Consider the following 26,803-nt stretch of genomic DNA (forward strand, 5'->3'; position numbering starts at 1 on the left):
GTATCCAGCTTTTCCTCCAAGGATCCCAAGGCAGTTATCATTTACCCCCCCCCCCTCTTTATTTTATCCTCACAGCAATCCAGTTAAGTAGATTAGGCTAAAATATACAACACTCAGTCAGTTTGTGGTTGTGAGGGGACTTGAACCCGTCTCCCAGGTCCTGGTCAAACCATACTCAAACCACTACATGCTAGCTCCCACATGTTATGTAAGTACTGTATTTTGCTTATTGGGAGTTAAACAGCAGCATAAGATTGTTCCCATACTTATACTGTAGTTAGATCATGTTTGCACTGCAACAGGGAGATTGTTGTAATACTGTAATAATAATAATAATAATAATAATAATAATAATAATAATAATAATAATGTAATAATAATGCCATTATAGGTGAAAATGTTGAGAGAGTGCCTCTGAAACAATCACAGTTTTAGGGGGTGTCCATGAGCAGCCTGCTCTTTTCTGTACTTATAGTGTTAGATCATGCTTGCACTGCAACATGGAGGTTGTAGTGATTGTCCACAGTGTGGACATCATTAGAGGTGAAAATGTTGAGACAATGCCTCTTAAACAATCACGGTTTTAGGGGGTGTCCATGAGCAGACTGCTCTTTTCTGTACTTATAGTGTAGTTAGATCATGCTTGCACTGCAACATGGAGGTTGTAGTGTTTGTCCACAGTGTGGACATCATTAGAGGTGACAATGTTGAGAGAATGCCTCTTAAACAATCACAGTTTTAGGGGGTGTCCATGAGCAGACTGCTCTTTTCTGTACTTATAGTGTAGTTAGATCATGCTTGCACTGCAACATGGAGGTTGTAGTGTTTGTCCACAGTGTGGACATCATTAGAGGTGAAAATGTTGAGAGAATGCCTCTTAAACAATCACAGTTTTGGGGGGTGTCCATGAGCAGACTGCTCTTTTCTCTTTACAAGCATTCAAGTAAAGCTCTCTCTGAATCAGAGGACTTTCCTTTCCTAGTACATTTTGTCCTGCAGTTTAACGAGCAGAAGTGTTCCCGGCAAATGACCCGTCAGGTGTAAGCCTAAAAGAGGTAGGCCAAAACTAGACAAGACGTCATTCATGCAATTTGCAATTGCTGGAATAGCTTTTTAAAAAGTTAATAGCAGGTGCTGAGTCCCAGACCCTGGCCAGGAAGGAGGGGGCTTTAACCCTTTGCCACCCACTGTGGTCCTGATCCAGATTGCCTGCCTTGTGCCTGCCATTTGCATCGGAAGGAAAGCTCCCATTTGTAACAATGGGAGATTTACGGGCTGCCAGCCCAGTTTTACCTGGCATTTGTAGAGCATAAATCACGGAGGCGAAAGGGGGCAGCTGAAGCACACCCAGTGACCTGTTGACGTCTATCCATGACGGAATAGAGGCCTCTCTCAGCCACACGGGGGCCATCTCCGAGAAATGCCATTTTGGAGTTAAGAAGGACTGTAGCTCAGTGGTAGAACACCTGCTTTGCATGTAGAAGGTCCCTGGTTCAGTCACTGGCATCTCCTGCTAGGACTGGAAGAGTTCCCTGTCTGAAACCCTGGTAGGGTTGCCAGACTCAACAGAGGACAGGACTTCTGTGCCTTTAATTGCCCTGCTCACTTTTGAGTCTGGAAACCTTAAAGAGAAACCAGCTGACCTTTTGTTTAATTTCCAAGCAAAGGGTCTGCTAGTTTCTCTTTAAGGTTTCCTAGCTAGATGGACTAATGGTTTGATTCAGTATAGCACAGCTTCCTGTGTGTGTGTGTGTGTGTTTATGTGTACTGTATGTGTATGTGTGCGCTCACACACACATACACCCCCCCCCCCGCTGGATCAGACTCAAAACCATGGGCGTGGGGGGGTGTCCATGGGCGTCCTTTTGACCCCAAGAACTCAGAAAAACCTGTCAAAATCTTAGTCATTTGACAACTAGGAAGCTAAGTAAAAAAAATTAACACCAAGGAGTCCCTTTCATGCCATTAACGAGTATATTTTGCAAAATTACAAAGAATGCGCCTTTTCCAATCTTTTTTTAAAAAAATAAAAATCTAAACTAAAACAAGAACTAAAACAAGTTTTCTTAGATTTGCAGAAAACCTTTTCAGTCCTTCCATCTCAAATTCCTCCCCCACCCCCATGCAGTTTTTCTGCGCATGCTCAATAAGCATAGCCCAGTGAGACGCTCCCTGGTCATTGCCAGCCTTAGCTAGAGCTTTACTCTCTTCAAGGTACCGAATGACCACTCTAGGGTGCAAGTGGCGCATGGCAGAGCAAGAGCTATGGGCAGAGCCTCTTTTTTGTGGTGTGGTAAAAGGTTTCCAAGTCTTTTACTAGGTCTGCTATGTTCAGCTCTTTCAACTGCTGTTTGCTGAGTTTCTTCTTCCCCACGGTGTACCATAGCTCAGCTTTGGAGTCGAAGCTCAGTTGGGTTGCTGGTTGCATTGTTAGAATGTGCCACAACGTCATCTAAGTGACCTTTGGCTATGCCCATGCCGAAGGCCTATTAAGTCCAGCATCCTCCTTCCTCCATTGGTCAGGCAGATGCCTCTTTCAATCCCATGAGGACAAAACAAAGACTATGGCCTTCCCCTGCTGTTGCCCCACAGCAAGGGGAATCCAGTGGCAATGCTACTTCTGAACATGAAGATTTGAGACGCTGCCAAGGGCCGGCATGGTTGGGCATCCACCCTAGAAGGGAGCCCCCTGACAAGAGCTGCTCCCCTACCTGTAGCCTGCTTGATCACCAGACACCAAGACTATGGCAGGGGGGAGAAGGAAGGGCAGGAGGTGTCACTGACCGCTTGATCACTGGATCTCTGCCTGGCAAGCAAGCAGGCAATAGCCATGATGAGGGAGAAGAGGAGCGGCTGGTGAGAGTGGTGTTGAGCAGGTAGCCTCACAAAGGACACCCATGGCAGGTGTCTTGCCCAAAGACCAGGGGCGGCCCATTCCATTTTGCCGCCTGAGGCGAAACGGGAAGGTGCTGCTCCTCTGCGGCTACTGCCCTGCAACCAAAACCCCATTTACTGGGGTCATGTGGTGGTGTATAATATGGTTCTTCCCCTTCCTTATTTAAACCCCACAACAGCCCTGTGAGGTAGGCTAGCCTAGGAGGCAGAGACAGGCCCAAGGTCACTCAGCGAGTGTCCTAGTCCAACACTCAAACAACTACAGTGGTGCCTCGCTTAACGAATGCCCTTAATGAAATTTCCGCTTAACGAAAGGATTTTTCGAGCGGAGGTTGCCTTGCTAGACGAATTCGTTCTATGAAAAATTCGTCTAGCGAATCGCGGTTTCCCATAGGAATGCATTGAAATTCAATTAATGCGTTCCTATGGGCAAAAAAAAAAAATTCAAAAAAAATTCAATGCATTCCTATGGGATTCGCTAGACGAATTTTTCGTTATAAGAAAAGACCCATGGAACGAATTAATTTCGTCTAGCGAGGCACCACTGTATATTACACCAGCTCTTTCTTTTCGGCACCGTATGCTCTTTTAAGAAACAATATTTTGGTGGTTTTGCAGGTGTGTTGTATCTTCTGATACTTATTTGCTCAGTTTCAAACAACATCTATCTGTTGTGTGAATAAAGTCTTCTTTTGTACACCGCCCTGGATTCTTTTGATAAAGAGCAGAACAGAAGTATTAAATCCAGGGCTAGCTCTGGATTGACCCTTTTGAGTTCTGCCTGCCCAGAGAAAGATGTTCTCCGTTTTGTTCTGCCTTCTCAGGTTCAATACTTGATGCTTGCCAAAAGGTAAATAGGTTCTGTTCCCCCACCACATCCGCCTGCCCTGCCACCATGGGACTAAAAATAGTGAGAACTGGGGAGCGGGGGTAATTTTCAGTCAACCTGGTTTTCATTGCAAGAGGAGAGTCTAATTTATTCTGACCTGTGCCCATTCGCTTCCCATTACTGATTGGAGCCTTTAAACTCCCTTTCAAGCTTCAAAAGAACAAAAAGGGAGGGAGAAGTAACCCCAGCCCCCAGCCCCTCTTTCTCAACCTTCTGCAAGGTCATGTTAACCAGTTTGCTGCTCGGAGATGGATATGATCAGGGTGGGCTGGAATCACACGAGAGAAGGTTGCGCGGTTTGAAGGGCACAAAGCTCTGCCCATTTGCAGAGCCATAAACAGAGCTGCGACGCACACTTGCTAGGAATAGCAGATAGAGGCGACCATTTCCAGAGGGACAGTGCTGCATCAGTCTGGTGTCCAAGGCGCTTCACCGCCCGAGGCAACAGGCAAGATGGTGCCACCCTCCTAAGTCCACGTACAAAAGCCAATCAGAGTGGCGCTCGGTTCAACTGTGGCAATGAGGTGGCATCATCCACCACACCGGAGGACCAGCTTTGGGGGTACACAGCAGGCTGCTTGGCTCAGACAGCGCTGGTCCACAACACCTCACTGCTGCTCCCTCAGCAACTTCTACCTGAGGTGGTCGGCTCACTCTGTCTAATGGCAGTGGAGACAACAGCAGAGACCAGCACCTTAAAAGTAAACACAATAATTATAAGCTTTCAGGGGCGCTAGAGTCAACTGCAGCAGATGCATGCGCAGTGCTCCCCCCCCCAGTTGGCAAATGCCGGAGCACAGTTCTGGCACCTCTCAGTTGGGCACCATTGTTGGCCAGCTCTCCCCCTTGCTGCTTCTCGCCGTTAGGGATTTCTGAGAAGCTGAAAACGAACATTTCAAGTCAAAAGCCAGCCAGCGTTTGTGAATCTACACTTTTTTAAAGATCTACGACTCCACCCAACTCCTAGCCACTTCTAGCTGCAATTAGTCAAGCTACAGGGTGGGGCCAATTCATATTTCTTCTCCTCTGATCCGTCTCCCGTGTAGCAACAGTGGGCTTCAAGCTTTCCAGCCAGCCCTCTGCCATTGCATGCAATGCGTATTTGCGCCAAGACCTTTCCGAGCTGCCCTAGCCATCTGCCTGAATCTAAGCAAACGAGGGAGGCAGAGACACATTTATCTGACCTGCACCAAAACCAGGGGCGACCCCCCAAAGCAGCTAGGGAGTCAGCTTGCCATAGTTTTTAGCACTTCTGTGGGAGGCTGAATGCGGCTGCTGTCAAACCGGCATCTGTTCAGGGCTCCCCCGAGTTGCCCAGCCACTTACTGTGAGTCCCAGCACCTATTTTTCTTGGGGGAAAAGCACCGTGTACAAGTGTTCCCACAGCTACATGCAAGAAGTCAAGGCAATCTGAGAATACTAGAAGATTCCTGCTGAATCAGGCCAATGGCCCAACCAGTCCAGCAACGGTTTTCTCATAGTGGTCAACTGGAGTCTTATGGGAAGCCTGTAAGCAGCACTCAAGCCCAAGAGCCTTTTCCACTTCTGCAGATTCCAGCAACTGGTATATTCAGAAGCATGATTGTGTCTGGCAATGGAGGTAGAACATAGTCATTGGAGTTAATAGTCATTGATAGCCTTATCATCCAGGAATTTGCCCAAACATCTTTTAAAGCCATGGGACCTGGTGGCCACCACTGCATCTCAAGTGAGCAAATTCCATAGCTTTAACTATGCACTGCTGAAGCTGTCAAAGTCAATATATACTCATGTATAAGCCTACTTTTTCAGCACCAGAAATGTGCTAAAAAAGCCACCCTCGGCTTATATTCAAGTGAGGCGGGCAGCGGCGGAGAAAGGCACAGGACTGGGGGTTTGGAGGAGCGTTGCGCTGCAACTCTCCAAACCCCCGTCCTATGCCCACTCTGTGCGATGCATGGGGAGGGAGAAGCGGCGAGGAAGGGATCCTTCCTCGCCGCTTCTCACCCCACCCCGCCGCCGACAGCTGGGAAAGGCATAGGATGGTATTTATTTTTATTTTTGAAATTTACCAGTAGCTGCTGCATTTCCCACCCTCGGCTTATACTAGAGTCAATAAGTTTTCCCAGTTTTTTGAGGTGAAATTAGGTACCTTGGCTTATACTCGAGTATATAGGTAAGTCAACACAACAACGTCCTTCTTTTCTTCCTTTGAAGGTGACCTGGCTGGAAACTACAACTAATCCAGAATGCGGCAGCTAGACTGGTGGCTGGGAGTGGCTGCCGAGATCATATAACACCATTCCTGAAAGACCTACCTGGGCTCCCAGTATGTTTCCGAGCACAATTCAAAGTGTTGGTGTTGACCTTTAAAGTCCTAAACGGCCTCAGCCCAGTATACTTGAAGGAGCATCTCCACCCCCATAGTTCAGCCTGGACACTGAGGTCCAGCGCTGAGGGCCTTCTGGCAGTTCCCTCCCTGTGAGAAGTGAGGTTACAGGGAACCAGGCAGAGGGCCTTCTCGGTAGTGGCACCCATCCTGTAGAATGCCTTCCCATCAGATGTCAAGGAAATAAACAACTACTCTATCAGACTTTTAGAAGACATCTGAAGGCATCCCTGTTTAGGGAAGCTTTTAATGTTTGATGTTTTATTGTGTTTTTAATATTCTGTTTGGAGCCAGATGGGCGGGGTATAAATAATAAATAAATTTATTACTATTATTATTATTCACTTTGGAATAAATCCAACGTCGGCTCCTGATGGTGATGCAGTCAAGCATTTACCAGAGCAAGCGAGAAACTTAGAGGTAGCTGGAGATAATTCTAAATTTCATAAAGAGCCAGCATGATATAGACTTGGAGGACCCGGGTTCAAGTCCCCATTCAACCATGAAGCTTCCCTTGGACCACTTGCCATCTCTCAGCTCAACCAACCCTATAGGGTTGTTGTGAAGATAAAATACAGCCCCAGTGAGGTATATGATTTAGGGGAGGACATTGTATGCTGGCTTGAGTTCCTTGGAAACAAAAGCGGAGTTATAGATCTAATCTGATATGCTAGCAGAAAACTCAGCAAAAGTCGTAGGGGAAGATGCTGGTTTCGTTTTCCGTCAAAGACATATACAGTCGTACCTTGGAAGTCGAACGGAATCCATTCCGGAAGTTCGTTCAACTTCCAAAGCATTCAGAAACCAAAGCGTGGCTTCTGATTTGCTGCAGGAAGCTCCTGCAGCCAATCGGAAGCCACAGAAGCCCTGTTGGACGTTTGGCTTCCAAAAATACTTTGCGAACCAGAACAGTCACTTCCAGGTTTGCGGTGTTTCGGAGCCAAAACGTTTGAGAACTAAGCTACGACTGTAGAAGGTTTTTGGCAAATTGTCAAGCCGGTCTGTTGCACAGTTCATACAGCTAGCATAAAAATACTTTCAAAGCTGCTGTTCCATAATTGTGTCTCTCGTTAAGGTTTTGCCTCAAGTGATACCCGATAGGCAGCAAAAGCTCTTTGACAAACAAATGTTATTGTTTCTAAATGACTGTTAATATTTCCTGGATGGGGGATTCACCTGCAGGGACAGAGGCAGAGACCCAGGCTGGCCCCACAAACAAGTGGGCAAGAAACAGCAATGGCAGTTTTGTGAAGACACACACCGTGGCAGAAAAACGAGACAAATGGATTGACTGAAGGTGAAGCACCTTAGGGTGCAAATGCTGCATACACACCATATATTTAAAAGCACATTCTCTCACCCATCCCTCTTTGAATCCTGGGAACTGTACTTTGCTAAGGGTGCCGCAAACTGTAGCTCTGTGAGGGGCAAAACGAGAGAGATAGCACACCCCTGGGTGCTTCACTAGAACTGTTGAATTTCAGCCTATTATCCCCAATAAAAAGGGCCAACCCTAAATAGGACAGGGCATGTTTTAAAAACTTTTCAGCTGGGGTTCAGCTGGAATATGCCCACAATAAAAGGCGCATTGAGTAAAACTGCTTCTCTGGTGACCACTAGGTCATAATGCCCCATCCAAATTCTGTGACAATGAAAGCCGAATGCCACACTCAGAATAAACGGTGCTCATTTTGTATTTGCCTATCTGATACTGATTTATTGCAGTGTTTTAGGTTCTTTTTGCTACAAAATGCTGTGTTGGGGGATTTATTAATTTATTTTGGTAAGTATTAGCATAGACATTCTGCATTTGCACAGATTCTCAGAATACACACAACCAGTCCTTTTTTTCCTGGGGAGATGCAGGGGTACGAATACCCCTAAACATTTTGTGAATCTAAGTTTGGCCTCATTGAGGGGCAGTATTTCAATATGAGTAGGAGAATGAGAGGACCCCTAAACATTTTTTTTAGAAAAAAAAAGCACTGTACACAACCCATCCACTGTTTTGCTGTGCTTTCAGTAGCTGCCATATCATAGCGCTGATGTCAATGAGCACTAGAAACTTGACAAAAATAAAAGAGAATATTCTCTGAAAGAAAGGGGGGCACTTGGGGCAGACAATGGAATTATCAAAGCCAGTTGGGTTTGTTTTTTAAACAACAACAACAAACCAACCAACCTTGGTTTATGATAGTGAGTCCAAATTAGTCACTGAAAGACAAGATCTATTTTAGAGGAAGCCTAAACATTGCCAAGTATATTGTTCAGTCACCGTTTAGATCCACACAGCAGAATTTAGAAGCAAATAATTTCAAAGTGAGAGTTGTATCCTTGGGTGTTGCCAACGGAGCAGGACGCCGGGCCTCTGCCGGATCCTTGTTTTGCACCCAGTATTCACTGCACCCGTCTCAACGGAAACCAATCTGATGGGACTTTCCGTGTTTTGTTCTCCCGAGGAGGGACATGCCCCTGGAGCCACAGCGAGGATCATTTTTCTCCAGATGACCCTCCATTTCAGTAATATGATAGTCCTGTCATGGTTCCAAGGCCTGATTTTGGCAGAACAAAGCCACAGTGCATCTTTCACTCCTCCAGCCAGGGAATGCAGCTGCGGGTCAGAGCGTGACCAATCAGGAATGAACATTTGGAGCGCATCTAATGCAGTTTGCACAGGGAGCCTTTCATGCATTCATGGGAGTGAATCTCACAAAGCAGAGCTGACATTGCCTTGCTCTTCCAACTTTGATATCTCACACCCTGCTCTGGGATAATCCGGCAGGACCGGACCCAGCCCAGCTGAATAACAGCAGTGTCCTCCTGGCTGGAGCGCTTTTAACGCTGAAAAGCAATCTCGCCGAAGATGACGAAGGCTGACTCTTCATTACACTCGGCTGTGCGCGGCGGAGCCTAGTTTCTGACCCCCCCTTCCTTCCCCCCAGGAGAAACGAGGAGCCTGAGAAACAGTCTCGACCCCAGCTCAGCCCAAAGCTGAAAAGCGAGCCAAAGTCTGGAGCTATGTTTCCGCTACCTTCCCGCAGAGCGCGAGATTGATGAGAACAGGAGTCCATAATCAACTTGATCCGACCCCTGTCCTGTACCATGAGGGCCCCTTAAAGAAACACTGTCACATTAGAATTAATGATTTTTTTGTTGCTGGGCCCGGCCTGCCAATCCTTAGCAATTTAAAAGCATGCTGCCTCAACAAGGCCACTTTTTAATTAGCCGGCAGAAGGGGCGGGGCTCTACACACGCACACAATCCAAAATAATCAATTTCAAATTGCCAAAGCCAGATCAGCATGGGGGCAGCACGGGAGGTGGGGGCGAGGAGGAAGGGGAACAATGCAAGCCAGCCCACACTCCCAAATCATCCTGTCTCCCCGATTCAGGCACCATTCTTGCTTCTAAGCTGACTCGGCTGCAGAGTCTCCCTTGTTCTGCGCATTAAAAAGCAACAACCACAAAAACGCAAACACGCACACGCACACACCATCAAAAACCAAGCACTCGGGTAAATGGCCTTTGTTTGCTGCGGACAGATCGCTTTGTCACCTCAAAGAAAGCGATCTTTAAACTTTCAACAGATTGTAAATGGGCAAGGCAATTTTTAATGCGATACCCCCCTTGCCTTTTTCTCTCCTCTACCCCCCCCAGCCCACCCCCTCGCTCCCAGCCTGACATGTTCGGCCGATGTCCTCCTGCGGTTTATACACTGAGGTTTAGATTTCATGACCTCTTTGTGGAGAGTATATCTGGGGACGCGGTGAAATGAAAGGGTTTCGAGATTTCCAGTGGGAATGCGAATATTATTCCTGGCCGGCTGCCTGTTACATTATGGCATTCTTAGCGACATGATCTGATGCGGCATAATGATTGAGACTTGTATGACGGAGCGTTTTGTTTTTTTAATGGGAAGGGGGCACCAAAGCAGGAGGCACCGCTGGTTTTCTGCAAGGTGAGGGACAGGAATCATTCCGAGGGTGGATTCTGTCTTTCTCAGCTTTCTAAATGCGTGGCATGTGTGGGTCCTTTCAGACCTGCAGCGGCCTTTTCTGGACAGAGGACTTTGGAAACCCTCCTTAGATGTATGAAGGTTAACACAGGAGACAACAAGGTCTATAAAACTTTAATGTAACTTTTACGTGCTAACAGCTTCTGTGGTGGCAATAAAAACCATATCAGTCAAATTGTTGGTGCCTAAGAAAACACAGCTGTTTTCATGCCACACCAGAGCACTTGCAGAAGAAAATTTATTGTGGCTGAATAAAACACAATGCAGACCACAGTCATTCCTGGTGTAAATCTGTTGCGTTCGGCGGAGCCGGACCAGCTACATCTTGGCTCACTATTTGTAGTGATTAAATGAAGAGGGGGTTGTTTGTTTTTCTAATAAAATGAAAGACAAATGGTGTTAATAACGCTTGGGGCCAGATCCTAAGACATGATGCGCCAGATGATGCGCCAGAAAAGAGACTACAGGTAGGATATACTGTATACAAAGAAGAGGTTTTGCACCTGCGCAGCATGACAAACCAATATATCAAGCAACTAATTCCAAAGGGGTATCTGTGTTAGTTGCAGCAAGGCTCAAACCACCTAAACAGCAGGAGATTTACAGCATTTGGGGGGGCTGTGATTATGAACAACCCCATTTTCTTAAAGAATGTGTGGTTTTTTTGTCAACATGATGCCATCTACACATTTCAGTCTGATACAGATGTGCATCACACACACACAAACACACACCATACAGTAGTTTGTTATATAACTAATACACCCAAAGTTTCAGCCCAACTTTATAGTTAGACTGTTTTACTCTAATTGACACACAATTAGTGTGCCCATCAAAGCTCAGTTGGTAAAGCATGAGACTCTTAATCTCAGGGTTGTGGGTTCGAGCCCCATGATGGGCAAAAGATTCATACATTGCAGGGGGTTGGACTAGGTGACCCTCGTGGTCCCTTGACACAACAAGCGGCACCCTCCTTCTCAAGGCCACACCCCCCTCATTGGCCTTGCTTCACACCTCAAGTTTTATTACCTAGCTGGAATGCATCCTTGAACTCTAATCATGCCTCTTGCTTGTCTGGATGGAGTGCAAAGGTATAATACACATTTGTTGCTCTGCCCACCACTGGCATGTGGCCCCCAGGAGGTTGCCTCGAAGAGAATGTGGCCCCAAGGCTGAAAAAGGTCCCCATCCCTAATCTAGGATAAGCCTGGCCGAAAGAGCAAGGAGGGAATTCTGCCATATAAAAGTAGGGTTATGATGAGCAACCAACAGCCCTACAGCCACACACAGACCTTAGCCTTATTTCAAAAGTCCTGTGTAAGTGATCTGTTCAGACCTTTTGCAAGATGTCTGACCCCCAGCCGACAGCTGGGCAGTGAAGAGACTGGGGAGGAAGAAGGGAGAAAGGTGTTCAGTCCCAGCCCCTGATAGCTTTTAACCACCACTGCCTTTGGCCCTTCCCACCAACAGCTTGTGGGTCCTGACCCTCAACAGAAAGAAGGTTCTCCATCCATGAAATAAAGAGACTAGGCTTTGACTGGTCTGTAGAACAGAATTGATGCAATGTTGGAGCCAAGCCAGTCCCCAGAATGTCTTTTTAAAACAAGGATGTGCAAGGAAGCTCCAACCCAGTCAACCTCTCCATGGGAAAAAGAGCACAGCTTGTGTAAATAGCTTGCTCTGTTGCCTGCTGTTTTCATTATGAGATGCTTGGAGAGGGTGAGCTGTGTTTTGCTTGGGGAACTTTCCAGGTCAGGAATAAAGGATGGTCCCTTATTTTCCCATCGCAGTACCTAGTGACAGGAATTGCTGTTTTAATTGCAGAAGGCAGATGCAATTTGGCCATCTGTCTTGGGCTTGGGAAGCTTGGCCGACAGGCAGGAACGGGAGGTTTGCCTTGAGATAGGATAAGCACGTGAAAATGGAATAAGGATGGCTCCTTAAATGATTAGCCAAGCGCGGTGAGTCCAGCTGGATTTTATCAATCACTGTCAGGCTTTTGTCCTGCATGGCGGTCAGTTGACCACGAGGGTAAGGGGCAAGTACGATGAGGGTTATTGTTTCAGGGAGATTGTTGCCAGTTCAGCTAGTTGATTATTGCAGATGGTGCCTGCTGTCCAAACAGCACCGGTGCCTTTTCCCACTGGCAAGATCCAGGGAGCAAAGGACCTGGGGAAGGTGAGTGTTCAGACTGAACCGCAGGCAGATGTCCAAGATGAGCCAGGAGCCAATCGACAGAGTCGAAGCCAAGGAGCAAGCTTGGGGAGTCAGAACCAAGGAATACCATGGAAGACTTAAAGGCTACAGGAAACAGGACAGGAACTTTATTGCCTCTCTCCAACAGGAACAGAACAGCAACAGGAAATGCCTGACTCCACCTAGAGACAGGTAAGTCCAGCGCCACCTATTGACTAAACTGCATAATGACACTATCTACACCAGGAACCAGTGGAATCAAAGGCAAGCCTAGAAGAAAGCAGGTGTTGGAACCAAAGGTAAGTCCAAATGTAGGGCTGCGGGGCACAGGTGCAGTGCATGCAGGGCCACATCAACACCAGGAATGTCTTGTTGCTCAGGTGAAATAAGAAGGTGCCCTGTGACCAGATTGGATGGACAGAGCTAGTCCGAGGCCTTAGAGTACTAGGCAGATGCTTCAGCCCATCGTTCTGTAGTTTACCAGGTGAGGCACATGCACAAAAATCTGAATTGAAGATGGGACAACTCCTAACCATGACGAATAGCATGTGTTTACAACTACTTTTGTAAGGACAGCAGCCAAACCACCCCCAAATCTGACTGATGCCTGTGGAAGGACAGAGGACTATTGGAGTTCTCTTTCCCTCCTTGCCCTGAAAACTCCTCCTTGGGACTATGAAAACAGGACAGGGATGTGGAATAGCTGGCTCCTCCAGCCCCTGCAAGCACAGGAGTGAACCGAGTACTTCTATCCCAAGCAGCAGGCTGAGTAATTCAGAAATGACATTATTTTTCCCCCGCTGAAGTTGCAGGGAACAGAGTTCTGCTGTTTGACAGGGTGCGGGAAGGTGCACCCCTGAATTTGGAGAATGTGGCACTTTGAGGAGAGGTTGGCGTGGCTGCCTGCCTAGCTGTGAAGCCCATGACAGAGGACTAGCAGTCCTTTTGCCAGCATTTGAACTAAACCCGCATTAGCTAGACAAATAAAGAAATAAATAAGTAGGGGAAGGAAGATTGTGTTTGCACAGCCGTGACCTAAAGTCAGCTATTTATGCAAGGTCAGGAAAAGAGGCCTATTTGGTCTCAATCCCTATCCACTTCCAGCCCAGCCCAGCCCACCCACCCCATCTGCAACAACAAGTAAAGGAGTGTGAACACTTTGCCATAATAATATCCCTAACCTTGCCCTGAAATGCTTATTGTTAGATATTATCAGCAGTTAGCACTTACCCAAAAGAGATCAAGGCAGCAGATTTCCCAGGGGACCTCCCAGATGCTTGTGTGTGTGTGTGTGTGTGTGTGTGTGCGCGCGCTGGGGGAAGAGGAAACACTGGACAGGGTCACAGGAAGCATGCCTCGAGGTGGCAAAAATGAAGAGTTTACACAAGGAATTAAGCGGCAATTGGGAAGAGAGGGAAGTATTGTAGCAGCATCCACGAAGGCAGACTTACCGTGCCAGGCTAGGTACCTTTTCTGGAATGGTCCAGTTTTGCCAAGGAAGTCTCTGTGGAGAGCAGAGAGAAGAGAATTAGCTGTGTGGTACCCAGATGGCAGAAACCTACACTTGTCACTGGAAGTTGCCGCACAAACACATACTGTACGCCCCCTGTGGTGTTTCCACGCAAGAATGCTCCTGTGTCTTGCGAGCGTAACTGGGGAGGAAAATTCTACCTCACCATTGCCTCCAAACACTTCGCCTGATTCAGGTGGAACAAAGAGTTGGTGCCACCTACACTCCAAATATCCCATGGCAGATCCCAGCAGCTTCCTATAGATGTTAACCGCATGGGGGACAAGATTCAACCCTGCAGGACAACAGAGGGCAGCTGAGGTGATACTGAACACTAACTTCTCATAACTACTTTCTGCAAGTGGCTCTGGAGGTAGGAGTGGAATAATAATAATAATAATAATAATTTATACCATGCCATTCTCAGCGGCTCCCAACAGAATATTAAAAACACAATAAAACATCAAACATTCAAAACTTCCCTAAACAGGGCTGCCTTCAGATGTCTTCTAAAAGTCAGATAGTTGTTTATTTCTTTGACATCTGATGGGAGGGCGTCCAACAGGGCAAGTGCCACCACCGAGAAGGCCCTCTGCCTGGTTCCCTGTAACCTCACTTCTCACAGGGAGGGAACTGCTGGAAGGCCCTCAGAGCTGGACCTCAGTGTCTGGACTGAACAATGGGGGTGGAGACGCTTCAGGTATACTGGGCCGAGGCTTTTTAGGGCTTTAAAGGTCAGCACCAACACTTTGAATTGTGCTCGGAAACTTATTGGGAGCCAATGTAGGTCTTTCAGGTGTTATATGGTCTTGGCGGCCACTCCCAGTCACCAGTCTAGCTGCGGCACAGTGTCCCCAATTTCTACCTTCTTGAGGTTGACAGTATCAGGAATTGCCAAGAGATCAAGGCTTGTACTGCCCCATCTTTCTCCTGATCAAAGCAGTTTTAGTGCCATGATCAAGGTAGACTAGAACAGATACAAGTAGGCAGTTTCCTCAAAGAATGCCTGAAGCTGAACTGCTACCATCTACCCTAGCATCTTGCACCCAGAAGGGCTATTGACCACCGGGCAATCATTATTTTAACACTTTGGGGTCCACGGAGGTCTTCTTAAGACACTACTTCCTCCTTCAGTGCCAATGGCATTTCCTCCTCTTCCTTCTGTGAAACACTAATCACTCTCTGGACTCGCCCAGTCATCCTCTTACAGGTAGCTCTAAGGATCCAAAATGGGCTAGGGCCAAGGAGGCAAGCAGTTGGCTGCACTTCTTCAAGCAGCTTGTCCACCTCCTCAGGCCGTAATAATAAAAACTGATCCAATGTGGATGGAACAGACATTGGACTTCCTCGAACAGTGGTATTCAACTCTGACTGAACCTAAGCACAGTCCTGTGATTAAAGTCAAAGAATCGGAGGAAGAATAGTTGATTACTCAATACATCAGACTTTAAATCTGCATAAATTTCAGACCCTCCCAATCCCCTGCTTTTCCTTAGGATGCCCCTATTTTCATTGGAGAAATGTTGGAGGGTATAGAGTTATTTCAAAAAGTAAAAATCCCAGATGTATAGTAGCTCTATGTCTGTAGAAACAGAAATCTCATAGTTGTGTGTGATTGGAATGCACACTTCTCTGAAGAAGAAAGAGTAGTCTCCATTGCTCCACCTACTTTTGCCTCTGGCCCCACCCACTGTTGCCAGTGGCCATTCCCATCAGTGGTGTGCAGGCCCTGCAAGGCTGCCCAGGAGGGCATGCAGCTGAGAAGCATTCTCCACTTCTCAAAAACCACTTGACCCTCTACAGCTTTAAAGAACACATCTGCACCATACATTTAAAGCACACTTGTATCGCTTTAACAGTCATGCTCCTCTCCCCACCAAGAATACTGGGAACTGTAGTTTTACCCTCCCCCATGGGGCTTCAGTTCCCAACACCCTTAAAAAGCTGCGGCTCCCAGGATTCTTCGGGGAAAGCCACGTGCTTTGAATGTTTGGTGTGAATGTGGCCAGAACCATTAAAAAAGTAAGAATCTGCTACCTGATCAACCAGACACACACTTTTAGCCAACCAAAATGTTTTAGCAGCATTAATTGCACCAGTTCACCAGCAATTCATTGCAGCCTTTTTTTTTTTTTTACAGATACTCAGAAGTGAAAGAAAACTTTGTTTTCGTGTGTGTGTGTGTGTGTGTGTGTGTGTGTGTGTGTGGATAAGGTTAGCCAGATTGATTTGAAGGCTGTTGATGGGTTACAATAAAAAACAACCAATCACACCCTAGGCCAACCCCCAACCTCTCTCACTACCAAAGGGATACAGTAGAACCTTGGTTTACGAACACCTCGGTTTATGAATTTTCAGTTTACGAACGCTGCGGACCCATCTCGAATGGATTAATTCACTTTCCATTACTTTCAATGGGAAAGTTCGCTTCAGTTTATGAACGCTTCAGTTTATGAACAGACTTCCGGAACCAATTACACCCATGCTTCGGGTTAAGTAAGCTTCAGGTTGAGTACTCCGCGGACCCGTCTGGAACGGATTAATCCACTTTCCATTACTTTCAATGGGAAAGTTCGCATCAGTTTATGAACGCTTCAGTTTAAGTACTCTGTGGACAGTCTGGAACGGATTAATCCACTTTCCATTACTTTCAATGGGAAAGTTCGCTTCAGTTTATGAACGTTTCAGTTTATGAACAGACTTCCTGAACCAATTGTGTTCATAAACCGAGGTACCACTGTACAAGCGAATACAGTGGTACCTCGGTTTAAGTACACAATTGGTTCCGGAAGTCTGTATTTAACCTGAAGCGAACTTAACCTGAAGCGAACTTTCGCAGTGAAAGTAATGGAAAGTGGATTAATCCGTTCCAGACGGGTTCCGCGGAGTACTTAAACTGAAAGTACTCAAACCGAAGCGTACTTAAACCGAGGTACGACTGTAGTAAAGAGAACCTGCACAGGCGACCCTGACACAAAACCCCACACATACACCAAGTAGAATAGAAGCATCGCCACCTGACCCCACCCCACTCACCATTCCCCCCTCTACCTCTTTCCTCCTTTTCTTCCTAATGTAACACTAATGTCTCAACAAATGAAACTGATTTGTAGAAAATGTAACTTGAAAAAAGAGACATTGCACATACTTTTGTAAGCCAAGAAATCTCTCTCTCTTATATACCGGTATGTGTGTGTGTGTGTGTATGAAGTCTTAGCAAGAGGCCTGTTTCAGCGTTTGTCCTTTAACCCGGTTGCTTTCCCTCTATCCGATGGAGTTGTTCTTCTAGTTTTTAACCAACACTGTCAACAGGGCAACAGCCCCGCGTCCGTAATTGAGCTCATTTGAAAAGCAGTCATCATATTAAAATTGCAGCTGTCATTTTCCCCACAAGCTCTGCTTCCTGAGCTCTTGCAAGCAGCGCAGTCCCCAAAAACTCCCTAAGGCATACCTCAGCTTTGAAGCACGCAAGGCAGGAAATTAAGAACTGTCTTCAAACAAAATCTCTCGACTCCTCCAGGAATTGAAAAAGAGACAATTTCCTTACTGTCTCATCTCCTTATACACAGAACAGGATTAAGGTAATCTGGGGCCTTAGGACCAGCAAAATATGACAACCCCCCCCCCCAATAACACCCCCTCCCCAACCTCTGCCCTACTTTAGAGCATTTGGCATATTTTTCAGAACTGAAGGAGGGGAAGAGGCCTGCGGGAGAGATCAGAGAATAATCACTGATAGGGTGTTCTTGCATATATGATAGAGAGCAGCTACACGTCTGGCAGTGGCATCAAAGTTTTTGCAGGAAAGGTTAAAAACGCAGCCTAAGCACAGCTTCAGATAGTCAGAGGCAGCAACGCTTCTGAAGACCAGTTGCTGGAAACCAAAGGAAGGGGAGAATGCTCTTGTGCTCAGAACCTGCCTGTGGGTTTCCCGTGGGCATTTGGCTGGCCACTGTGAGAACAGGATGTTGGGAGGAAGGTCTAGGTATGGAGAGGTAGAGCCAGCAGGAGAACCCAAGAAAAAGAGAGGAGGCAGAGGACTGAGAAGCAAGAAAACCAATAAGAGATACAGTAGTTGGAAGAGAGTGCTCCACTGGAGGTAAAGAAAACGGGAGGAGGAGCTGGGAAAGGTGACCAAACCTGATAAAGAAAATGGGATATGTTGAGATGTGCAGGACTCCAGAAGCTGGGGAGGTAGAGAATCATAGAATCATAGAGTTGGAAAGGATCACAAGGGCCATACATTTTAGATCAGGGGGCAGCAAACTTTTTCAGCAGGGGGCCGGTCCACTGTCCCTCAGACCTTGTGGGGGGCCGGACTATATTTTTGGGGAAAAAATATGAACGAATTCCTATGCCCCACAAATAACCCAGAGATGCATTTTAAATAAAAGCACACATTCTATTCATGTAAAAACACCAGGCAGGTCCCACAAATAACCCAGAGATGCATTTTAAATAAAAGGACACATTCTACTCAGGTAAAAGCATGCTGATTCCCAGACCGTCCACGGGCTGGATTTAGAAGGCGATTGGGCCGGATCCGGGCCCTGGGCCTTAGTTTGCCTACCCATGTTATAGACCAACCCTCTGCAATGTATGAATCTTGTGCCCAGCATGGTGCTTGAACCTATGATCCTGAGATTCGGAGTCTCATGCTCAAGTTAGCAAATGAGTACCAGTACCATAGGCAGCCCCTAAAAAACATTAATTCTGTTTTAGGCATGAAATCAGTTTGTGGCACCCTTGCACAGCTGATGCATGCTCTGTTCCTCCCCTTCAACAAAGCAGTTGGTTCTGGAAGCTGCTACAGTGATGCCTCGACTTACGAATTTAATCCGTTCCAAAGGCACCTTCGTAGGTTGAAAAATTTGTAAGTCGAAAAGCGCCATTGGAAACGCAATTTCCCATAGGAATGCATTGGAAACGGAAAAATTCGTAAGTCAAAGCAACCCCATCTAAAAATTCGTAAGTCGAAAAAACCCTATCTAAAACCGCCGCGGTTTCCGTTCGGATGTTGAGAAATCCGTAAGCGTGTGGCCATTTGCCCCATTCGTAAGTTGAAAAATTTGGTTGTCGAGTCGTTCGTAAGTCGAGGTACCACTGTATTTAAATTGTCCTCTGTGCTTGCAATGTAGCATTGCCTTGAGGCATTGTGGGAAATGGAAGCATTAGCTCCCAACCACCCAAGTGAAGATTCAGGAGACTTCTGCTGGCCGTCACCACCGCAGATTTACACCCGTCAGGATCCACCATGGAGCCTGGCTCCATTTCACAGATAAAAAAGGGACACACTTAGGGCATGCACATGTGAACATCCACAAAAAAGGGCAAAAGAGGACACAGCTATGCATAAAATGTGCACCGGCTTTTTTTTTATAAGTTGAGATGCAGATCTGGAATAATTTTAATAGAAATACAAGGCATATTATCATGAGGAGCATTGTGACCAGGTGAGCTGTGTGGCTGGCCAGCCTGCTAACTGCGTGATAACTGCTGATGGGCAACTTCCATACCCTCCAAGATTTCTCCAATGAAAATAGGGATGTCCCATTCCATAATGATAATTTTACTCTTTATACCCCACACACTTTACTGGGTTGCCCCAGCCACCCTGGGCAGCTTCCCACATATATAAAAACATAATAGAATATTGAACAATAAAAAACCTTCACTATACATACAGGATTGCCTTCAGACGGCTCAGGGATCAGATAACTCCATACCCTCCAACATTTCTCCAATGGAAATAGGGACATCCTAAGGAAAAGTGGGACATTTGGGCCCGGGGATCAAATCAGAAATCGGGATGGTTTCCCTAAATCAGGGATGCCCCTGGAAAATAGGGACACTTGGAGGGTCTGAACTTCAAGGCCCCTCTTGCCCTCTCTCCTTATATTTATATTTAAACCAGACCTGGGCCAGACAAGCCTTCAAAATAAAAGAGGACACCTACAAACAGAGGACTGACCTCTGTAAAACAGGGCACATGGCCACCTTAGTTCAGCCTGATCCCCATGACAGTGTTTAGAAACTACCCCAGACACACTTGCAGTGTTCTCCAGCATATGGTTTGTTTACCATCACCAAACCACAATTTGAAGCCATGGTTTGTTGTTGGGCAAAAGATTCCTGCATTGCAGGGGGTTGGATAAGATGATCCTCCTGGTCTCTTCCAACTCTACAATCCTATGATTCAATGCTGATCTCTTAAAGAGGCCACCATTGTTCAAAATATTGTGAGACCTTTGGAAAAAAAACATCTGCGTTTTCCCCAACGGCCGGATTCGTTTGCTGAACTCACGTGGTGGTTTTAATCTGGCTTCTAATCTGTTGTGTTTAATTCAGCTCTAAGGAGAGTGTATCCTTTGAATATTCCGTAAACTGCTTTGGGAGGCCAGATGCCTGTACGGTAGACTATAAATGCTTAAAATTAATAAATAGCAGTGAAGGTGGGTGTATTTGGGCAAATGGGGCATTGCCCCACCAACTTCAGTCTGCCATCAACCAGCCCCCCTACCTGCCTTCTTTCTTACAACAAGTCGGGGGGGGGGACGGGGGACGGGACACTGGCTGCCAACTAGCCCTCCTCCTTAGGCTTAGTACCTGTGGGTACAGGGTGATATACAAATTTAATAAATAAATAATAATAGGATGGGGACGAATCCATAATTAGTTGGACCTGCCTGTCGTCGGCTCTACTATTGTTCTCCCGGTCTTCCATCCTTCCAGTCCCAAGGGGCACTAGCCATTACTGATTAACAAATAACATAAAGCAGTACATTCATGAAAAGAAGCTGGGAGACTCCAAGGCAAACCGCACACCGAGATCAGCCAGAGGTTTGTACCTGCACTGCAACAATCCATCAAGGGCACATGTAATTGGCATTTATATACAGCATATTGTAATGTGTGCAGAAGTGACATCTCTTTTGTGGCTTTCGGGGACCTGTCTCTCTTCCCTGCTGGGCATTCTGACAACCTGTATTTAAAATTCATTCTCCCTTTAGCTCAACTTCCTCTGTCAAATGATGTTCTGTGTACAAAGTATGGTAAACATCACCCCCCCAAACAGTTAAAAAAGGCTTTCCAACTTCAGGGCCCCAAACTTCCAAGTCAATTTTCAGTTTGGCCCTAGTGGCAGACTCAGAATAGCACCTCCTCCTGCAACCCAGTGCCACACAGATGTTTTGGACCACAGCTCTCATCAGCTCCAGCCAGCCCAGCTGCTGTCGTCCGAAACATCTGGAGGGCTCCTGGTTGGGGAAGGCTGACATGGCATTACGCTTCCCAGCCCCAAATAGGAGTGTTCTGCTCTTTCCCTTCCATTGCCTTTAGCACAGCGAAGGAGACAAGTCAAACAAACAAAAGTTATAGAAACTCAGCCTTCTTGTTTATGAAGTAAAAACAATGAAAGTGTCACTGGATTGTAGTGAAAGAGAAATATTTATTCAACAGGCACATTACGCAGCCAAAAAGGCCACACACACCAAAAAAACGGTTTCTTAAGAAGCTGCTCCTTGCCTCTAGCATCTTTGCTCCCAGCAGTGTTTGCATCCTGGTAGCCATGGAAACAAAGCCTCACCTCCAGGCCTCCCTTATTCTCTAGCTCCTCACCCCTGGGCTATCTTCCCTTTGTCTCTGGCATAGCCGCTGACCAAGGCAGGTTTCTGCTGACTGTCACAGCACCTGACTGATAAACGTTTTGCACCCAAGCACACTTCCTTCCCATTCTTTACCTGTCAGCTACTGCCAAGTTGGAACAGCAGCAGGTTGCCAAGGGGATCGGGAGACTGGGCATTCCGGTGTAATTCAGTTATGGAATCGAAGACGGAATTCCTGTACTGCTTAGCATTAGCCATTAGCCTCAACCACCAGCCCCAAGTCTGTTCGTTTCCAAAGCTGGCCCGACATATTCTGCTCTTTAGGACAAAACAGCATAGGGTGCCTTATCCCACAAATTGAAATTCAAAGCACCCAAGCCCTTTCAAGTTATTTTGATACTTGACACACAAACACAAACACACGTGTACTTAGGTATACAGTATATAAATTCCTGGATTGATTTCAGCTCATGGGCTGCAAGTTGGCCACTTACTTACACCCTAGCTTATTGCTTTTGCGGATTTGCTGGGAGAACCCCTTGAGGCCTTCAGCTCAAGATGGAAGGCCGGTTATACATTTGGCAACTAATTCCCTAGCTAACATGTGCCTGTCCCAGATGGTTTCAGCAAGGACCCCGTTTATCTTTAGCTGGAATCAATGCAGGCACTCCACAAGGGATGCTGGAGCATCTCATGAAAGGGCAAACGGGGCATACCTAGCCCCGTGGCATGGAGTCGTCTTAGGGGGTCCATGGATCCTAACTGACAGACCACAGCTCCATCTCTGAAGGCATCTTTCACTTGAAGGACTGTCCGGCTGGTCCAAGTTTGTTGGCAAGTTGTTAAGTGTGCTGGGAATTGCAGCTCTCTGAGGGAGTCTTAACAACTCTCAGCAAATTCAAGTCATGACTGTTTAAGTGGTATACCAGTGCTTTTAATGGTGTGGATGTACCTAATTGTGCCCAGGTTGCCCATTTACAGTTGGTATCTGGAGAACATACTGAGGAGGTACACAGGTCCTTGCTCTGGGGAAAGGTAATTCAGTCATAGTCATTATTTCAAAATTTGCACATCTATACACATGAATTCACAGGTGTGAATTTTATGCAGCTCTGCACCCTCTTTCCCTCTCTCTCTCTTAAAAAAAGGGGGTAAAGGACCCCTGACAGTTAAGTCCAGTCGCAAACGACTCTAGGGTTGTAGCACTCATCTCGCTTTACTAGCTGAGGGAGCTGGCACTTGTCCGCAGACAGCTTCTGGGTCATGTGGCCAGCATGGCTAAGCCGCTTCTGGTGAAACCAGAGCAGCACACGGAAACGCCATTTACCTCCTGCCAGAGTGGTACCTATTTATCTACTTGCACGTTGACGTGCTTTCGAACTGCTAGGTGGGCAGGAGCTGGGACTGAGCAACGGGAGCGGAGCTCACCCCGTCGCGGGGATTCGAACCACCGACCTTCTGATCGGCAAGCCCTAGGCTCTGTGGTTTAGACCACAGCACCACCCCTCTTTTCTTGGTGATGTGCAAATGCCCACCCCGAGTCAGCTAGGCAGGGGATGCAACCCCCAGTGGTCCCAGGTGGGCTTCCTTCAGCTCTGTGGAACCCAAAGAGGGCTCATGCAGTTTGAGCTACCCTACACCTCTGTGGGCATCGGAAGGGCTGAATCAGTTTGCCTAGCTCCTCAAACTAGGGCCATCTGGCTGTTCCCTAGACAAACAACTTATGCGCGGTGCATCTGAATCGCCCACAAGCCTGGGAAATGACAGCATGCCTCTCCTTAGTGCAAGACAAGTGTGACAGAACCTGCTCAAGGTCCATAGTACCCACAGTGACATACATACGCCCTGGCCAACCTTTCTTCCCACAGGAAACCTCTCTCTTTTCTCATAAAGGACCGGCCTCACTTCCAAAGGCCATGAAAACCCCATTGGCTACACAGCTGGAGACCTCTCAGTAAGCGGCCGCCACTCGTCTCTTAATAACCGAGGGAGAAATTATTTCAGATATTGAAAGTGGATCTTTTCAGGGATGGCTTAAGGGCAGACAATAGCTCCGGCCCGTATCATCTCTAACTCAGGCTGACAAACACATGGGAGGCTCCTTGTCTGCGGCTTTGATGTATGCAAATCCCACTGCCGGCTGGGCTGGGTCCACGCCTACAGAGTCTCCTGCTGCAAGACTTTTGCATGCAAACAGGGCCGGGGGAGCAGTTTTTGCAGGACAACAGCTCCCCGCTCTCTGCTTCATGGGGGTGCAGGTCCAGGTGCTCCTTCGGGACACAACACAGGGGGTTGGGAAGTGGGGGAACAGAGCTTTGCGCTGAGGTTCCCACAGAAGACCGAGACTTTCCCATAGCAACCCTCAAGCTGACACACACAACAGCGAAGGGAGACAGAGGCTTGCATAGGGCCTGAATTCACAGGTGCAGTATCAATATTCTCACTGTGGAAGTTGGTTGCTGTGAACCACTCAGCCTGGTGAGAAGACCCTCGTTCCCTCTGAACTGAACTTAGGCCTGAATGCTGGAGGCTGTTGGAGTACAGAGAAACTAAAGCTACTCACCTGCAATGGATTTGGTTTTCTTGTTATTAAAGGCCAACGCACTAGCAGACAGGTGAGTTTTAATGTTGTGCAACCCATCGCATCAACTGCACTGGTGGAAAGTCATTGTACAATAGATTGCACAATCTGCTGCACAACAAAACTACCGGCAACCAGCCTTCTATTGCGCCACAACATTTCTCTCGCACAAAACATTTTGCCGGTGGGACAAGTGTGCCAACTTAGTGCTGTATTGGATGCAACCCATAATTTGTCAGCTTGTGGCTGTACATTACAATATGCAAATGTTATGCAAAATTGACTCCTCTTTTGCTCTTGCTTTTGGTGTGCCTAACTGTCTACTGTAATCCAGAGAGATGCTGTGTTTACAGATGCTCACACTTATGGATATAGATGGAAACTGGTCGAGTGTAAGGCCACATGACCATGACATGCCATAAGGGGCAGCCCGGGAAGATCAAATATACATAAAATAGGCCTATGACTTAAATCATAAGGAGGGACGGAGGGGAACCACCCCCTTTCCCCTCTGTGCTGGCCTCCTCAGCTACTGTTTTTAAAAAGGCTACCATGTTTGAGATGGGACTAAAATTGAGGAGGATCTTGCAGATAACATTATGCATTTCCCCCCAAAATTGGAACACTGGACTAGCACAGTGAGCATTCTCAATAGCAGTGACCAGGGAGAATTGACCTTTTAGGCACTGTGATGTTCATTTATCATTTATCATGGGTGTGGCATTGAAATGGCCCAATATAAATAAATTCATCGCCTACAAAGGCCCTGGCTGGAAATATGAGATGCTGAACAAGCATCTCCTTCCGCCGCGCTGAGGCTCAATGGCAGCTTCCTCTTTGTCCGGACCCCTGTTTGCCCACATTCCCCACAACACAACCTCAGTTGCCACTTGAAAGGGGGGGAAACCAAAGAACGAGCAAGTACTCCAAGCTAAAGCAAACAGCTTGGCTCTGCCACTCATCAGATCTCTCCGGTTAGCATCTAACCACCCACCAGACCACAAACAACCCAGGAGGGACTCAAATTAGAAGGAGGGCTCTGGAGCAACAAGGGCAGGTGGCCTTCTGCTTTCAGCACCAGCTCCCGAGACTCGGCCTTGAGCATCCAGCCCCCCCCCTCCACTCACCCCAAGGGGTTCCCCATCCATCAAACTTCTTAAACAAGCCAGGCCATTACTTTAATTCCAGCTGTGGATCCAGTTACACTCCCAGGCTGCTCCATTAGCTGCCAAAACAGAAACTGTCCCCTTGATAAGTGAGGCGGTTGGGGTGGGGTGGGGAAATCCAAGCCCAACAGGTTGCTGTGGAAACACATTCCAGCCCGTGGGGCTGTGTCTTTGGAGGTTAGGCCTCTGACCTTGTGGATTGCCTCCGGGCGCACATTGTGCTCCCTGCTCAGGAATGATGGCAGATGCTGTTCCGTGTAATGTTGTGTTGTCAATCTGGGGAGATCCCACTCGAGGCACTCTGCTTTGACACCTGTGCAAAGGAATAGTGGCCTCCAGCCTCCTCCCTTGTTTGAGATGGGCTCATTCTTGGCATTTTAGAGGCAGATTTTTGAGCGAGGGGCAGTGGGAGCTGTGAGTGTCCAGATGATCTGATGGAGAATTCTAGGCAAGTGATAACTAGCCAAAGAGGTACATCACTTGTATGTGTGTTCATGGCTCAGAGAGGCTTCTGGTTCCAATGCTTGCCTCCACCTCCAAACTGCATTTTACCCCATCCCAAAAAACTTTGATAAGATAAACTGTTACAAGAAAATAAACACAACACAAATGATAGCCCCAATACAAGATGCATTCCACTTCCCTGGCCCCAAGCAATCAACTTCCACACTTTCTCAGTTACTTGGTTAAATTAATTTAGGCCCTGAGTGGTGTCACACATGTTCCTTTCTTTCCTTTTCTTGCTCAGCGCAACACTGAATCATTGACTTTGTAGTCTTAAACGTTCCATTCTTCTGAGTTAGAATGGAAAAGTTGTAAATTGGGGGCACATTCGATAACTTAAATGGGTCTTTTTGATGCAACATGATGGAGGTCAGAGGATCAGAGTGCAAGTGGCATGATAGGTCAGCATATTGTGAAAATATCCTTGACAAGTACACAGAAACGTCGACCGTCGGCCGATAGCACCCAAGTAAAAAATGCTGTAGATCTGAAAGCAGAAGACTAAATGTGCAAGATCAAATCCCTTGTCAGATTTCAAGAAAAGCTTTATGAAATTTCTACAAGGCTGTCACCATTTTCACAGCAATATTCCAAACGGACAGAGCCAAGGACTGTGTGACCTGACTCCTAATATTGTCAGGTTTTGAGGTTTTTCTGCTTGGCAGACAGAGACCTCCTTAAACTGCCTCCACGCTAGGCTTCCTCTAGTCTCAATCCCATCTCTATCTCACAAGCAAGTTTCTTCATAGCCCAGCAGGTCTGCCTCTAACTTTCAGCTATATGTTTACATTTCTCCTCTACAACCACCAGCCTGCATTGCCTTTTATAGGCTGCTCTTACTACACACATAACACTGTTATTATAAACATAGCCCTGGTCGTCTGGGCATCCTGGCCACTGGCACATGCCATGGCTGCTCCAAAACAAACCGCAGTGTTACCCTTATGCAGAGTACCTTGCAAAGAGCACGTGACCTGCCCCTGGCATTTCACAGCTTTTCATCAACAAAACTCTCTTCAGCTCAGCAGACCAAAGGCAAAGGGAAATGCAACGATTTACAGGTATATTACAGTTAC

The 26,803-nt window shown here is 47.0% G+C and overlaps 1 protein-coding gene across 1 annotated transcript in view; it reads right to left on the minus strand.

The window, feature by feature from the left end:
* The window catches only part of CDON (cell adhesion associated, oncogene regulated), a 120,556-nt gene that overhangs the window by 87,885 nt on the left and 5,868 nt on the right, over positions 1–26,803 (minus strand). The window contains exon 2 of the mRNA XM_060268305.2: positions 13,814–13,866. The gene's annotated coding sequence lies outside the window, so the exon portion shown is untranslated. The remainder of the gene's footprint in view (positions 1–13,813; positions 13,867–26,803) is intronic.

This window comes from Zootoca vivipara, chromosome 14, assembly GCF_965207765.1.
Source record: "Zootoca vivipara chromosome 14, rZooViv2.hap1.1, whole genome shotgun sequence".
Lineage (NCBI taxonomy): Eukaryota > Metazoa > Chordata > Lepidosauria > Squamata > Lacertidae > Zootoca > Zootoca vivipara.